This window comes from Tamandua tetradactyla, chromosome 3 (assembly GCF_023851605.1).
Source record: "Tamandua tetradactyla isolate mTamTet1 chromosome 3, mTamTet1.pri, whole genome shotgun sequence".
Classification (NCBI taxonomy): Eukaryota; Metazoa; Chordata; class Mammalia; order Pilosa; family Myrmecophagidae; genus Tamandua; species Tamandua tetradactyla.
In genome coordinates this window covers 5,492,044-5,509,457 of record NC_135329.1, presented here as the reverse complement: position 1 = coordinate 5,509,457, position 17,414 = coordinate 5,492,044, and the positions used below count along the sequence as shown (strand labels likewise).

The following is a 17,414-nucleotide window of genomic DNA, read 5'->3' as shown; positions in this document are numbered from 1 at the left end:
TTTTCTAACATATATCCCTTGCCTTATTTTCCATCTTCATGACCAGCACATTGCTGAGTTCAAACATGGTTCTTGATATAATGGATTAGCTTTGAGGATGACATATTTTCTGCAAATGATAGCTTAAAAATGACTATTTCTACTCTGCATAGTCTATATTTTCATATATGTACTGAAAAGTATTAATAATTCTTTAATGAAAAACTATACTCAGGGACTATGGAAACTGGGAGAACAGAATTACAAGTGTTATCACAATACCTTTTGCCTCTTTAAATTCCAAGTGGAAATTAGCAAGGAATTTTGAGACTCCTGCTTCATGGTTGTTTAATAATTAAGGAAAAGATAGACCTGAATACCTATGAGATTCTCCAAGAAACATCTCTATGGGTCTGCAAACCATCTCACTACTTACTTGTTTGCTTGTTTTTAATTTTGCACCACTGCAAAGGAAGCTGTGTCTTAATGTCTTGCACCACTATAATGAGTTAGTAGTAAGACAGTTTCCGTCACACTTTACACATGTCTTGGTAGTGTCATTAAATATTTACACATCCGTTTCTTCTACTAGTCACTGAATTATTCTAGGAGGATGCCTGCATCTACCTTTTATCTACAGTGAGTGGCAGAGTATTGGTTGCATAATGTTTCAATTATCTGTTACTGCATAACAAAAATACCCAAACTTAGCTTAAAATAGCAAAAGTTTCTTATTTCTCACAGTACTATGAGTTGACTGGGCAAACCTTCTACCTTCAGTTGGAAGCTGAGCTGGGGCCTTACTCCCGTATATGTCAGGTGCTGTGGTTTTTAGACAGGGCACCCAGTTTTCTATCACCACACCTGTCTTCCTGTTGGTATAGCCCAGGTTTCCTGGTATGTGTGGGATAGCTTCCAAGAAAGCGCTTGCTCAAACTACAAGTTTCTTAGGCATTGGACCCAGGGCTGGCCTGTAGCCTGTCTGCCACACCCTTTAGTCAAATCAAGTTGTGAAGCCAGTCTCGATTCAAGGGGGAGGGAAATAGATTCTACCTCTTGAAGGGAGGACTGGTCAACTACTTCCAAGATGGGAAGAACTATGGATGGTCATCTTTGAAGGCAATCTGGTTAGTTTCTAATAAATGTTGGTTGAATGAATTAGTAAATGAAAAATGACAGTGGGTAAACCCATCTATATGACAACCAGAACTGAGAAGGATCAAATACTAGAAAGAGAACGTACAGATTTCCCTTTCTTCCTCTTTCCCCTCCTCTCTCCCACCTATCTCGCTTTTTAATGCAGTCAGGAATTTTCAATAATCAATCAGCATTTGCCAGAAAGAGATGGAAGTGAATGGCATTCCAGACTTAGGCCTGGAGTGATGACATCACATGATGGGTTTGGGGAACAGTGAGTAATTCAGTGTGGCTGACACAATGTGATATGTAGAGGAACAGTGAGGGATGCTGCTGAAAATGTGCAGTGGGGAGCTTGTATGTCATTACTCAGTCCTTGATTGTTGAGTAAACAGTGGCCTTAGGATCCCTGATTGTTTGGAACAATAAGAGGTCATCCAATGGGTTCTGGCCACTGGTTGGAAGCACAGATGATGGAAATCTGCCCATATCCTTGGCAAGAGTGGCTCAGTGTCAGAGCTTGTCCTATAGCTTCACGAGGAAGATCATTTTTATTGTGAGCACATTGCTGAATTCATTTTGTACCAGGACACATATCCTAAAGAAATATTTGTTATTTTTCATTTATTTACATAATTCAATGCAAGTTACCTTCATAAATTATTTCAACTATGTTACAAAGGTGTAACTTTTGTGATTTTGCTTTTCCCCTTATCTCTGTGAGTTGTGGTCTACCTGGAATAAATGCTCTTCTTATATACTTTACTTACATCACATTATGATTGATGTGGAGGGAATGATAAATTAAAAATTTGCTTCTTCACAGTTGAAATTTCCCATTTATAAAGCACTGTGTTCAGCATTATTTGATTAAGATATAGGTCCCCACACCAACCATATGACATGGATAGTTTACACATCAGCATCTCTTTTACAAATTAAAAATAAATAAATAAATATTAAGGTTTTGATGGTAGAAAACCAATGCATTTGTTTTTATTTCTATTAATTTATTCCCCACAGAGATCAAGTTTATTCCTCGGGAGTATATATAACTATGGCACCCAACGAAAGATAAACGTGCAGCATGCAGCTGGCCCCAGGGAAGGCAGGGGGCATTTCCTGCTGCTCTCTCTCATACCCACCCACCTAAATACCAGCATATACTGGGTATTGAATATGGGGGATCATGGACTTTTCCCTTAGGATCACCTGACCGGTCGGCTCTGTGCCAAGTCCAACTTCTTAGGGTGTCCCTCTGTGATGTACAGGGGCGCCCCACACCCTGCCTCAGCATGGAGGGACTGCCAGCTGTGCCTCGGGGTCTGCTTTCCCAGTCCCAGACAGCCTCTGAACTGACGCTGGAAGCAGCCCATGGAGTTCACAAAGGCCTCTGCATCCGCATTCGGGACTGGCCATTCCATAGATTGGAGACCAAATCCAACTGGGCATTAGAGAAAATGTAAATTTGGTTCAGATTTCTTAACAGGCTGCTACTTCCCTAGATAAATAGAAGGATTATTCCTAGGAAAAGGGATGGTCAGGAAGAGAAAATGATCACTTTTAACAGTTTTTATTCCCTTTGTTCAAATGAGAGTGCTTTAAGCAAGGTGGTACATTCATAAGGTTTTTTGTTTTTCTTCAAGGATTTGGGGAAAGATTAAGCTCCAGTGGACCCTTCCCACTGCTGTCCTTGCTTTTTATTTTCTTCCTCCTCTTTGCCCTCCCCTGGTCTCCTCTTTCAGCTGTCACACAGCTTTAGTTGTTCTTATTATTCTAATCATATGGATGTACCCAGGAAGCTCTTTAATTCAATGTATTCAGACGCAAATTCATTCTTGAGATACTGCTGGGTGGCACTGGATATATTAATCCTGGTATTAACCTGTCTCTTCTCTGCCTTTCTATTACCAAGGATTCTGTCGCGAGTGAATTCATGATCACATTTCTAAAGACAGTCCTTGGTGGATTGGTCTAGCTACCAAGACCAGTAGCTGTCAGAGTTTCACAGCCTGGAGTGTGCAAGATTACGTATAGTGTCACCGACTGGTCGTCTGGACACAGCTTCACACACGCTCACACACACACTTCTACAAACCGGGAACCATCCATCTTAAACCTGTCTCCCAGGTCGCTTGATGTCAGGGTGGAACGCTAGTTCCTCTGGTTTCTATGAGGAATTTTTCTCCTATACACTCCTAGCTATTGCCCCATCCCCTCATTTACGTCTTTCCTCAAGTAAAGGAGTGCATTTTGATTAATATTTGGGAGCAGTAATTAAAGATGCTAAACAAAAATGCTTTTCCTTTTCTTTTGGGGTCATACCTGCTATAGACAGCTTAGGCTTTGGTCTGCCTTTGGCCATTTGGGGAACTCGGTCATAAAATTCTGCCCTTGCAGAGAAAGGCCTGTGATTTCCTAGCAAAGCTTCTAATGAGGTGGATAATTTAAATTCAAGGTTGTCATTTTAACAATTGCACATGGCCAACAGGCCTAAATCCAAATTTTCTGAACTGGCTGGAAAAATCTTTTTTCCCTTTTTGTCTTCCTGATTTATTTCTATTTCAGAATGATCAGAACTAAAATTGAGTAGCCCCGTTTGACTCAACAACTCTGATTGAATTTTTCCTCTAGAACTTATTGTCGGGTTCCTCAGAATGTCTGTTCTATGAGATAAGAATGTTCCAGCTATGCTGTGCTCTTCCCTTGCTTCCATTATAGACTCATATTCATTCCACCAAACTGGACAGATGTACTGGAAAGAAAAGTACTTTGGTGAAGACATGCATGATGGTGCTGAATGTGACAATAATTACTGCAGACCTGAACAAGGCAGGGGAAACCCAGAGGCATGCAGTTTCTTTGGAACTTCTCTACCCAAGACGAGTCTTTCTTGGATGAAGGGAGGGAGCAGAATTGAGAGAAATTGTTTTCTTTTCTTTTCTTTTTTTTTCCTTTAGCAAGAGAGTCTTTTGTTTGGAGACATTTTGGGCCCAATATAGAGGACAGATAAAACAGATGCTGTCATGGATAAAGTAGAAGTAAAAGGCCATAGTTGCCTGTTACCTCCCTTCTCACCAGGGGAGATACACTTATCACATGTGGTTGTAGCTCATTGTGAAAACCACTGGAGCAGGAGTGAGACTGCTGCCCTGGAAGGCCAGCGCATAAGGATTTGTGCCATAAATGCCTCAATGAACAAAGAGCACTTGGACTAACCAATTCATTTTCTCATCTCCTAAGGGACTCCTAAGTATTTTCTGGCTTGTAGAATCAAGGATATTTTCTAGAGTCCTAGGATATTACATCCCCATGTCCCCATTCTTTAATTTCCTACAGTGCCTGACACAAAGCTGAATATTTAAAGACTGAATGTGTGAATGAATGAATAGAAAAAGTTGATGGCTGTCGTTAGGAGTACAAGAAACCAGACATGAAATATGTACTAAAGAATCTTATTCAGAAAGTTTCCCTATTGACTTTTCAAAGATCAGAAATCTATAGACCTAAAATTACCTTCTCTACTTTTCAAAGGCAATCATTTTACAAAGAGGAACCCCTGTCTTTTGGAATATGGATCTCTCCTGCTGCAAACACCTGTTTATGAGAAATTTGGCTGCTTGACCATTCTAAAACATCGGGAAGGACTACCCACAGGCTTTCCTGGGCGATTAGAACAAGGATTCAGTGTTCTATTCCTTAGATGGCAAGATAATTTGTTCATGGAAAAAGTTCCTTTTTGTAAGGTATGTCTAAGTTTCTGATTTCAGGTGCGTTTTCTTTTTCTTTTTTTTCTGGAAAATGAAAACCAGGGTCTTTTTAAAAATAAATACTGCTTTCCTATTACCACCCCACTACTTCACCACCTACAACCCCTAACCACTGACTATTGCAGAAAGGTTCTATAAGGAATTTGTTGAGTATAGTGTCTTTGTAACTGGCGCCCACAGTGTGAGCTGAAGTGGCCCATGGTGACACATCACACTCTCAGGGACGTTGTAGATAGTTTACATTTTTAGGGAAATACAACAACACTGTTGGACATTGCACACGGTACTGCCTTATGGAAGTTCACAGTTTCAATATTATACTGCACTAATTTCCTTTGGATGATGTCATACCTTTACCAGCCTGGGCTTTAGGAGGTTGCCATGGCAGAAAGCAGATATGGTGTGAGATCCACATGGAGCAGGAAATGAGGGAACAGTGCTCCAGCAGATTCTAAGGTTTGAGAAGCTGTTTGACACCCTCAGGTGAACACCTCCATTAGTGAGTGTGGTTACATAAGAACGAAAGGGAAGTGTCACTTGTACTTTCAGTTTATATATATTATTTTTTTAATGGCATATTAAGTTGTTTGGACCTAATTACTTATTTCATTTGGCTTGGGCACACTGCGGTTATGGTGGCAGCTACACGGGGTTCATTTTAAAGAAGGCTCACAGGATCCTAATTGGTGATGCTTATGAATCTACAGTTAACCAAAAGAAAAGGATACAATTTAGAAACAGCATTAAAATATGGATTTGGATCATAGCCAAAGGCTGCCCAGAGAACTCCAGTATGAGGTCTGGTTGTCCTCCCCCTTCTGTCCTCCCTCTTATTGACCAGGAGCCACCACTGTGTGGGGCTCATAGAACTCGGGACCCCAGATGGAGTCTTGGCCAATGAGCCTTGTACCCGGGTGGTCACATAAGCATATTTGTTGCTATGTAACCACTTTCAATGATAAAATCCTCTAGGGGTCTCACCCAAACCAGTGCACACCATCAATCTTCTGCTATTTTCAAGCGTATGCTGGCAAAAACCTCCTCAGAGTCCTAGCTACAGAGTGACACTATTAATCAGTATATTCCGTGTCTTGACTAGGCTTCTGACTTCAGCAGAAAAGCTTAGGTCAAGTGCCTATCTCTTGGAATTCACCCTCCTAGTCCTGCATTGTGAAATGAAGGACCGAGGTAGTAAACTACCACAATCTGAGAAAGTTTGCAAACCTCTGTCTTGTTACTTTATTTCAGTAAACATATCTACATATGTTTACACGGTAAATAGTGAACAGGAACAGGGTGACTGGTTCCATCAGAGGTAGTGTTATTTGCCAGGAGGCCAATTTTGCAGACATGTCTTTCGGTTTCATTCCCGATCATTCATCTTTAGAACAAGTAACAGCACAAGACTTACCTGACCTCTTTGTGAACTTGGCAAAAGAGTTAAGCCGTTGGGTCTCATACTAAATTATGTGACTATGACAGAGGGCAGAAGGCAAGTTATGGTTAGGGTCATGTACTAATTTGGCAAATATGTCAGTTTGTTTGTTTTGATGTTCCTAATGGTTCTGTGTTTGGAATGCATTTCTTTGTACTTGTCATAGCTTTCCAGTTTCACCCACTAATCTGATTTTTTTATTAAACTTTTTTCATTGTATGGTATAACATATATACAAAGCAAGGAAATAAAAAACAATAGTTTTCAAAGCACTCTTCAACAAGTGGTTACAGGGCAGATCCCAAAGTATGTCATGGGCTACCATATGCTCCTCTCATATTTTTCCTTCTAGCTGCTCCAGAATATAGGAGGCTAGAGAGCTTAAATATTTTTTTTTTCACAATTGATTTTCTCTTCTTTTTCTGGTAAAAAAATAACATATATACAAAAAGCTATAAATTTCAAAGCACAGCACCACAATTAGTTGTAGAACATATTCAGAATTTGACACGGGTTACAATTTCACAGTTTTTTACTTCTAGCTGTTCTAAGATACTGGAGACTAAAAAAGATATCAATTTAATGATTCAGCATTCATATTCATTTGTTAAGTCCTATCTTCTCTGTATAACTCCACCATCACCTTTGATCTTTCCATACCTCTCTTCAGGGTTGTTTGGGCTACGGCAATTCTAAATTTTTCATACCAAAAGGGTCTGTCACTAATATGGGGTAGGGAGATGTAACTTTCTGATGTTCTGGAGAGGCTGGACTAGGCTTCAGGACTTAACTGGACCAGGGACCCATTTGGAGGTTGCAGGTTTCTGGAAACTTACTCTCGTGCCTGGGACCCTTGTGGAATCTTATAAATTGCTCTAGGTGTTCTTCAGGATTGGCTGGAATGGTCCTGGTTGGGGGTTGGCAGGTTAAATTGCCATTGACATGCTGGTGTCTCAAATCTACATCTTCAAACCCAGCTGCCTCCTGGGATTCAGTTTCAGGTACCCAAATACATGCAGGTCCTTTCTTCACAATTTGTGGACTTTTTATACTCAACACATCTGCATCTGTGTTGATTATCTCCCCCCCTTCCCACATTTACCCCCAAATCTGCTTCTCCAGCTCAATTTCCTGTCTTGGTTAATGGCACCAGCGTCTTCTAAATCACCCAACGTAGACAGTCGGTGACAGCATTACCTTCCCTAATCATTGTAAAACCTCTTCTACCTATGCTTGAGCCAATGCTGCATTTCGGAAATTTCTTGCTCATTAATTATTGCTGTTGTCTCTCTAACACTTTCACTATCTCTAGTATTTTTATTCTCTGCTTCATCCTCCCCCTTTTTGTAGATGATAGTAGTCATAGTGCAATAGGACTATGTACTTCCTTCAGGTTGATGGGTATGTGGCTCTGTAGTCAACCAGAATAAGCCACTGTCTCTGTGCAGATCATCAAAGGCTGTCTGGGATATGGTCCTACTTGCTGTCCAGCCATATTGTGCTTCTCACAACCCCTACACGTGCTGCACAGGTTCTGTGCTGGACCCACGCTGTTCGCTCTGCCTGGAGGGCCTTTTCTGCCGTTCTGTTCTTGCCACCTCTAGAGCTGAAATTCAGGCTTCGTCGCATCTTGGAATTCATGATCTGGCTCTTCCTCATGAATTGGTGAGCTAATAGTTCTCGTGTGACAGCGAGTAAGGTATGTTTCTTACTTCAGCAGAAGAGCTTAGGCCAAGTGCCAGCTGGTTGGAATTCACTCTCGTAGTCAAGGCATTATAAAAATAAGGCACCACGGCACTAGGATACCTCCTGGGCCAAGAGGGGCATGGAAGAGACTTAATAGGGAGAAATTTCTAGACATACTTTCTGGTATCTGGATAGTGGAGATTGTTTATTGCAGTCAGGGTCAACTGTTGAATCCCTTAGAGGGAGAGGCTACAAGTATAATATAAAGCAAAGAACTTATGTAAGACATTGTGAAAATCATTTCCAAGCAGTAATGCTCCAGAGGCAGCTGGAAAAGTACAGTTCTGAGATTGGAAAGGGGCACACATTTCAGTGTGTCTCCGGGGTGAGGCCTGGAAGGAGCCTCAAGGATATGCAGATTCGCATTGCTGGGCAAACAGCAGAAGTCCCACGGGGGATACTTCCCCCTCTCAGTGACAAGGAAACCCCTTGGTTATTGGCCAACATTAAGCAACAACAGGAAGGCAGGAGCAGAAGAAAACAAGGGGAATGTGTGCCAGCATAGGAGGCTCCCCCTGGGACCCCCAGATAAACCTGTGGGGGACTTCATGGTGAGGCTACTATGTTGGTGGGTGAGGGCGGTTCATAGGTTGATATAAGCACATTTAGTTCTGTAGACTGGTGGGCATGACAGTTTTCCTTGTTACAGGCTCTCACTCTCAGTGCAACTTATTTCGTCCTTTCTTGTGCCTTTTTTCTTTTTTTTTATAAATTTTTTATTAGAGAACTTTTGGGTTTAAGCAACCATGCATAAAATACAGGATTCCCATATACCACCCCACCACCAACCCATCGTTGCTGATGACAATTATTACAATTGATAATAGCATTTTTTTGTAATTCTACTTTTTTTTAAGTAGTTACATTTGTTATAATTAAAGAAAGGTTATTAAATTAGTACTATGAATGTAGGGATATCTTCCCCATATTTCCAACCTATTATTATTATTTTTCACGCATGTCTCTATATTATTACCCATCTACCCATAAACTGGATAAAGGGGGTGCCAGTCAAAAGTTTTTATAATCACACAGTCACAAGATGAAGGTTATGTAATGACACAATCCTTATCAAAGATCAAGGCTTCTGGATCCCAGTTCAGTAATTTCACGTATTTCCTTATGGCTATTCTAAAACAGTCAAAACTAAAAAGAAATATCTATATAATGAATCAGTAGTCATACTCATTTGTTAAATTCTAACTTGTCGGTTATGCCTGCACCCTCTCATTTGATCATTCTCTCAATCTTCAGGGATATCTAGACAATGACCATTTTAAATTATTTGTGCTGAAAGGTGGGTTGACATTATGGAGTAGAGGAATGAAGTTGGTCAATGCTCTTGGAGAGACTGGTACTTCTGGGTTTTAGGGCTTATCTGGCATAAGAACCATCTGGAGGCTTTAAGTTTATGAAAAAAATAAACATAATAGATAAAACTTTTATACAGTCTTAGATAGAGCCCAGGGTATCCTTTAGGGTTTTCAGGAATACTGTTGGTTGAGGATTGGTATACAGGAGTAATTTGTAATATCTGGTTGAAACTTGCAAAAGAATAGACTCCAAAATGGCCTCTCCCCTCTATTTGAAGTCTCTTAGCCACTGAAACCTTGTGTTTCATTTATTTCTCCCATTTTGGTCAAGAAGGCATTCTCAATCTCATGATGCCAGGGCCAGGCTCATCCCAGGAGTCATGTCCCACATTGCCAGGGAGACTTACAGCCCTGAGAGTCATGTCCCATGTAGTGGGGAAGGCAGTGAGTTCACTCGCAGAACTGAGCTTTGTGCAAGAGAGACCACATCTGAGCAACAAAAGAAGTTCTCTGGGGGTGACTTTTAGGCTTAGTTATCTAATCCCTTATCTTTGTCCTGTTTTCTGTACAGCATTCCTATAACACATGGTTTCACTTGTGGTTTCCTATGCTTCTCTCCAGGACTACACTGTAATTTCCTTGAGGGCAGAAACCACGAACTTCCATCTGTTAAACCTCATTGAGTACAGAGCTGGAATAGCAGTAGATGCTTATTAGTTCTAAGCAACTAGAACTGAATTGCTTCAGAGATTTTAGAAAGAATTGAAAGCAGAGGTATCATTTCCTCACTTTGCAACTAAGAGGCAACTAGCAAGCTTCCTCATAAACAAAGAAGTGATAAGTATCAAGGCACTATTAATCAAAATGTGTTCTATTTCCTGCCGGGCTTTACTCATTAGGAAAATGTGGGAGGGGAGTAAGGGCCCAAGCATAAATCAAGGTTATTAATGTAGAAAAGAATTGTCTAGCTTTACTTTTTTTAGCTAGAACTAAAAAGTGGCCTTGGCTTAAAGGAAACAACAATTAAATCTCTGTGTGTTGGAGTTATTTCTAAGTACACTCAAGCTTTCTGTAACTACTGAAATGTAGGGACATTTAATATTGAAGAAGGGAGATTTACTTACACTTTGAAGCATTGTCTGTCTCTTTTGTATCTAATTCCAGGATTATTTGAGTTTTCTTCTTTGCTGTGTAATCAAAGTGTCTCTACAGTTTATGCACATGAATAATAGATCTGGGTATGGTGTTTGGAAATAAAAATAAATAAAAATTACTCTCTTTCCATTGGCAGTGATGAATAATGAATGTCCTCCCCATATTGAAGGAAGATGGTAAGAAGTCTAGATGTAGAGAGGCAGGCAAAATCTGCCCATGTTTGGAGAGCTAGGTGTGAGTTTGGTGATCACTCAGTATCCCGAGTGTTGTGCCTAGAAGTGAAAACGCAGTTTTGCCTTTGGTTCTGTAATGATAGCTAAAAATGCTCCTAAGGGATTTGTCTATTGCTTGAAGTAGAATGGAGGAAAAGTGACAGCAATGCAGGCAGAGCACCTGCTATGGAATGCATCATCTCCAACCGGGCTGTAGTTCTTGGATTTGTCCCCCATAAAGCAGAAGAGAAAGATTTTTACAGATGCCTTAGGCAGCTTAGATGATTCCCGAAGACTTCTTCATTGACAGCCTCAAAACCCACCAAAATGTCTTTTTTATACTCTCAAATGTTCATGAGTTTTGTTGCATACACTTGCCTTTTGTCTAGTCATAGCATACTTTTGAATATGCCACTTACATTTTTGCTCTTTTCATTGGAGTTAATTCATTTAATTCTTTCAAACGTCCCATGAGATAGGTATTTTTATCATTATTTTTCCTTATGAAACCTGAATTTTAAGGATTTTGAAGAATTTCTTCAAAGTCATCCATGTGGGTAAGTGGTATAGCTGGGTCTTGAACCCCATATCTATCAATTAACCCCTGATTACACTCCAAAAACCTGCATAGAAAGAACATCTCATAGTCTATGAATATGATAAATATCAAATTTTATAATGACATTTGTTATTTATTTTATGTCTGTTGATTTTACCTTAAGCTCATAAAAACCCGAACTAAGTTAAATTGCCAATGAGGGTGATGGACCCATTCCCAGATGGATTCACAACTTTCTGTGCTAAAATGTCTCTAATTCATATTTTCTCCCTAGGTTTCAGACTCTGGGCTAGACAGGATGTGGGCCCCTCTTTCAGGGACCCCCTGGTCTAGCGGGGATGAAACATTTGTCAATTTCTAGCTATGAAAAGTCATTAAAAGTGTTATGAGAGGGAAACATATGCCATGCCATGAGACGCCCATAAAAGGAGAGACTAACTCTGACTGAGGACAGCTACTAATTCCACTTGGACTTGACCTAGGTCCCAGATGGAAGAACAGACTTTGACAGACAGTGATGGAAATGCTAAATCTTATAGGCAAAAATGCCACACAAAGTTGTGTGTGCTTCAGCACAGCATGTATTCAGTCAAGTCTGGGAACAGGGTACATCGAAAGAGAGGTGAAAGATATGACTCGGATTTTACTAAATAAAAAAGAATGTGTTAGCTGCAAGTTCTCCATTCCCTTTAATGTATTCCTGGATTTGTGAACATAGGATTTAATTGCCTTTTTTTTGAGACAGACTTTGATCAGAGGGAAGTACATACAGGTTAGAAAAAGGAACTTTTTAAATATGTATAACAGAGACTAAATGCCTAACATATTGAAGGTAATAAAGAAATATTTGTGAAATCAAAGAATGATGAAATCATGAACAGATATCCAGAATTTGTGATCAATTTTCAAAATCACTGTGATATTTTATTATATAGACAATATGAATTTAATGATCATGAGTCTTTATTTAAAGTGAACTAAAATGTGAATGTTTCTTCCCTAATAAAGAATGTTGTAATTATTACCAAAGTAGTTCATATTTGGTAATAGCCAGCATTGCTGTTGGGTCATCCATTAAATCATGAAGTGATTGATTTTCTTTTCCTTTTCTACTTTCAAGGGGATTATTTCTACCAAATATAATTGCCCTTTCATGAGCAGTGTTAGTTTGATTTGCTATGAACTTCCTTTGGGATGGTCAGTCTCTGTGCATAGTAACATTAATCTAATACAGAAACATTAGTGGCTTGTAAGGATTAATTCTATTTTAAGGACCTTTTACAAACTTTGAGTGTACCCATGCGTCATAATAACTTGTTTTCAATTTCTCAACTGTCACATCTTTAATTTGGTTATTCACATTATTTCTTCACAGTTGTTGATTCAAAAATCTTCTATCCATTCTTTACATAATATTTTTAACCATTCCTGTCTCTCTGAGAATGAAAAATGAAGGGTAGAAATGCCACCGGTGTTCAAAGCACATATATCAGGGGTAGAACCCATCTTCAGAGTTTCCTTCCGACTGCAGCAATAAATTGCACAGTTTACTCTGATGAAATTCTGTTTTTCCTATGATTTAGAAGAAATTTAATCTAAATTTTCAAATTCATATTTCAAAATAGTCATTCCACCTGGGCATTACAACAGGTTAATCAGGGTTTGAAATGAGATCACCCTCAACTCATCAAGCAATTGCACAGACAGTATCTGCTAATTCAGTTCAGGTCAATTAATCCCCAGTGAACTGAAGCAGCAGCAGATGGAGGCAGGGGGAGTCACTCTTGGCCAACTCATCATTGGTCCTAAGTCATCAAGAATTCAGGGAGCTTTCTTCCCTGTACTTACATTTGACTGCACTAAGGCCAAATCATTTTCCCTGTTTAGCATGATGGATTATAAGATTCTTAGGGAAAATATTTGCTTTGTGTAATGACCATAGTCAGGACATGTTTTTCTTTATAGAGGGCTGTGTAATCGCAACCTTGGCATGCCTGTCTGTTTCTGGGAGGAGAATTAAAAGTAAATAAATAAAAGGGAAGCATAGTCTAATATTATGCTTTGGATTAATTCTAATTGATCCTGAAGAACTTGGAATCTAACTCGGGAAAGGTTAACTTATGAAGTAAAGCTCCTTAAAAATAATTGACTTTTCTTTGATGGTTGTGATGGCTGTGCCATCTCTGGGTGTGATAGCCTTTTTATCCAGGAAGATCCAGAAATAAAATGAGGGGATGGAGCCGAGCTTTTGTTACATCTCAGATCTTGCAGGAGGTGGGGATGTTTACTTGCACACCAGACTGGCTCTAAGCCCTTAATAGAGTGTGGCTGCTGTTTGGAACTAGGAAAGCTTGCCTTATAGTAATAACATAGTATAGTAAATAATAATATAGTAAAAATATAGTAATAAAATAAACAGTAATAAACTTATACCTTTCTGACTGAAGACCACATAGTCTAATGTTAACTTGGTGAATCAATGACGCAATTGCTACTATATGTGTGCTCATGTAAATCTTGGGGAAGACTTCCAAGGAAGAAGGTTTCCATAATTTGACAAAGAAACGGAGAGGCATGGCCATGTCAAAGCATCACTGAATAAAATCATCCACTTTTTTCACATATATAACTATTCAATAATTTGCATTAAATCTATTTCATATGAGTAATACTTTTGGGAAAGAGATTGGAATGATAGAATTACTTTATGCAAGAAGGTTTAAGGTCATTTTTCAAAGAAATGTGGTGAACAAAATGTTAGAGAACAAAAAAAAATAGAGGGATCAAAAAATTAAGCTCCATCAAAATTGGCATCATGTCATGTCCCATCCAAGTCCTTGGTTAGCCTTGGGCTGGGCATATGTGAGATACTTGCCAAAATGCTGAAGGGAAATTGTGATTCCAAGGCCTTGGGTCTGAGCTTCCGTGTTTTGTAGTGGTATCCTTCCCATAGGGATATCGAAGGAGTGTGGTGGATGGCATGAGGATAAGATGCCCTTATTTTAATTGATAAAATGTTTCTTAAAAAGCTGTGGATTAAGGTTGTGGTGGGGCTTATTGCTTAGTAGCTAATTTGAAGAATTATAAATCGTTGGAGCAAGACAGAAGAAAGATGTAACTGTGTATACTGCTAATTTCTAAATCTTGCTTTTTATTGCTCTAGAAAAACACTCTGAAATTTAGCAGTAACTTTCAGAATCATCTAAGTGATTCACATTTTTAAAAAGCAACTTTGTTTAAAAAAAATCATCCATGTGATTAATATTCTGCTTTCTACTCTAGCCCATTTTGTAACCTACATAATCCATATTCAATCTCTTAATGAGCTTTTGATTGTCAGTGTTCCCTGTATGTACTTGAAAGCGAACTGAAAGCAGAAGTAATGGAAAACACTGGTGAATATTCAAATTCTAGAGGAAGGTCACTCAAGATATTGGTTTATTTGCTGGACATACAATACATTGCTTATTAACAGTATACCTAGATTGAAATAAGATTAAAGATAAAGTATATAACATGGAGTTTTAGTCATCACTCCAGGATATTGAAATTGTTTCAAAGATTGCTTGGATATAAAATTCATAGAATCAAAATGAGAAGATATAGTGCATTGTGTGTATATATTATATAAAGCATAACCTAAATAATACAATTTAGTTTTTTGATGAATTTCAAGCATTGGCATCTGTCGTGGAGAACACAATCAAGAATCCTCCAATGGACCTTTCATGAACCTACTGTATTTAACATTATTTAAGCATTTCATACATTATCTAATGATTACATATTTACATGTTTTTCTCCTGTATTAGACCTTTGCGCCTTATACATTCTATCATTCTGTACTCAACCACTCACATAGGGGCTGTAAGAAGCGACAATATTTATTTAATAAATAAATAACTTAATTGGATATTAATTGCATTTTTCCAGAATTCAACTTATTCTGTAGGTTATTACTGTAAATAAAAACAGTAGAACAACACATTGTAAAATTATTTTTTAACAACTGTCATTCAAAAGTCACAAAATTAATTTTTAAATGCCTTCCCTCACTTGAAATGAGCAAACATTGAATTCCAGAACATATCTATCTAAGGATGTCTTTTAAAGTGACTCATCCTAGATAAGTAGAATCAATGTTCTCATATGTTCTACAAAGTTCACCCTGTGATGACAGACAATTAACTTGATTTTAAAAGGTCTAAATGGCTTGTCTCAAGGCTCGACCCTTCCCGTCCTTGGTCCTTCTGCTTTGGATGGACACAGGGCCTGGTGTCTGGCTTGGGGCCAGCCTGCCGGCTCCGTCTGGCTTCTCACTCTTAGGATGTGACATGGGCAGAGCTGGGCACATCTGGAATGACAGTAGGAGACAGAGGGCCGGGCACTGCCCGGGCTGGGCCTGCCCTCCACGTCCTGCAGACCCAGTGGTTCAGCAGCTCGCGCAGACCCTCCTGAAAACGCCTTCCTTGTTACTGTTGTTTACCTCCACCTGGACCTGCAGGCCAGGTTGAGGCAGAACATTCTTCCCTTGAGGTCTTTCTGGGCACGTGATAATTAATGCATACCTGAAAAAGAAGGGACCCCTTACAGTTTAAATATGATCAAAGAGGAAATTCTTCCTTATGGACAGAAACTTGGAACTTCCTTCATTTTTTTGGTACTGGTTCTTTCATACTTTCTCTTATGTTTTCATTTTGGTCATTGTTGACCTTCCATGGATTTCTGATATGACTCATTGAGGACTATTTATTAAATAAGATAACCTTCATAATCATGGTATGCAATTAATTTACACTCATTCTTCCTTGAGGGGTGCTCTTGCTGATTTAGTACCCTCCATTGAATCCAGAGAGATTTACTAGCTCAGCACTTTTCAGGTCTTCGTTACTTCAAGCCTGTTTTGCATTATCTGTGACCTATTGCTTTATGGTTAGAGAGTAAGCCTCTTGCAAAGGACATCTGGGGCAGATGCCTAAGAATTCTTTGGATCTCAGAAAGATGTGGATATAGAGGAGTCTTCTATTTACTTTTGTAAAGATGGATCTCATGAATGAAATTATGTCCATGTGTTAGGAGGAAGCACTTATTCCCCACTTTTCATATCAACATGTGGCAGGGCTTAAGCCAGACTGACACTCCTGGATTTCCTCTTTACCCTTTATCCTTGTCCGTTCCTTTCTCTTTTTTTAGTCTCACTGCTGTAGATGGTATGTTGTGGTCTGCTTGTAACCTCCTGATAAGAATTGTGCATCTCCAAGGAGAAAAGAGATTATCCACTTATGGATTTAACTGAATAAGATACATAAATATAAATAACTCCATACAAATAGAGTTATTTGGCCCTAGACACTTTCTTTGTGTATCAATAAATGATAGGAGGAATAAGTGTTTCCTCCTAACACATGGACATAATTCCATTCATGAGATACATCTTTTCAAAAGTAAACAAGCTTTTCACCCCCACATAACTAAAGCCACATTCTCCAATCAGCTGTTTTTGGTAGTAAAGATGATAGTTTGATGTCTTTGAGCTACCTTTTGTCTGCATTTTGTGTTTACTTCTCAGTGGTTCCCAAATCTGGTTATGGAAGAAAGCAGCGTTCTGTATTATCTAACTAAAACACCAACAACTTAGACCTGGCAACTTTAGAATAGATAAGAATTGGCATTTGGCATTAGGGAGGGAACATAATCTACAGAGATTGAAGCTTCTCTGCTGCCTTCGTTGGTGGTGTCAGGGCTCAGGCTTAGGGTGACAACCACATAATTTTGACCTTGGTGAACTGAGGCAGATCATATTGCCTAGGTTTCGACAGCTTGCTGTTGGGTCTCACAAGCTCTGACTGGAGCAGGACATGCAGACCTCAGTATTGCTGTCACCGCAGCTGACCTTGCCTTGACAAAGACAATTGTGGCTTTTACCTAAGCATGCATGACTAGGCAAAGATAATATTAGAAATAGAGCAGTTTTCCAATAGAAAAGATTGGGACTTTATTAAAGCAGCCATGCATCATGTAGAACACAGAACACTGGGAGCTGAGGTTGTACTTATAAATCATTATATCAAGACCCGATATGAAGCTTTCTAGTACAAAATAAAATTA

The 17,414-nt window shown here is 39.1% G+C and overlaps 1 long non-coding RNA gene across 1 annotated transcript in view; it reads left to right on the top strand.

The window, feature by feature from the left end:
* Positions 1 to 1,560: 1,560 nt before the first annotated feature.
* LOC143675934 (uncharacterized) overlaps positions 1,561 to 17,414 on the top strand; it is a 41,012-nt gene continuing 25,158 nt past the window's right edge. Inside the window, exons 1-2 of the long non-coding RNA XR_013171697.1 lie at positions 1,561 to 1,672; positions 4,651 to 4,862. This is a non-coding gene — a long non-coding RNA (uncharacterized LOC143675934). The remainder of the gene's footprint in view (positions 1,673 to 4,650; positions 4,863 to 17,414) is intronic.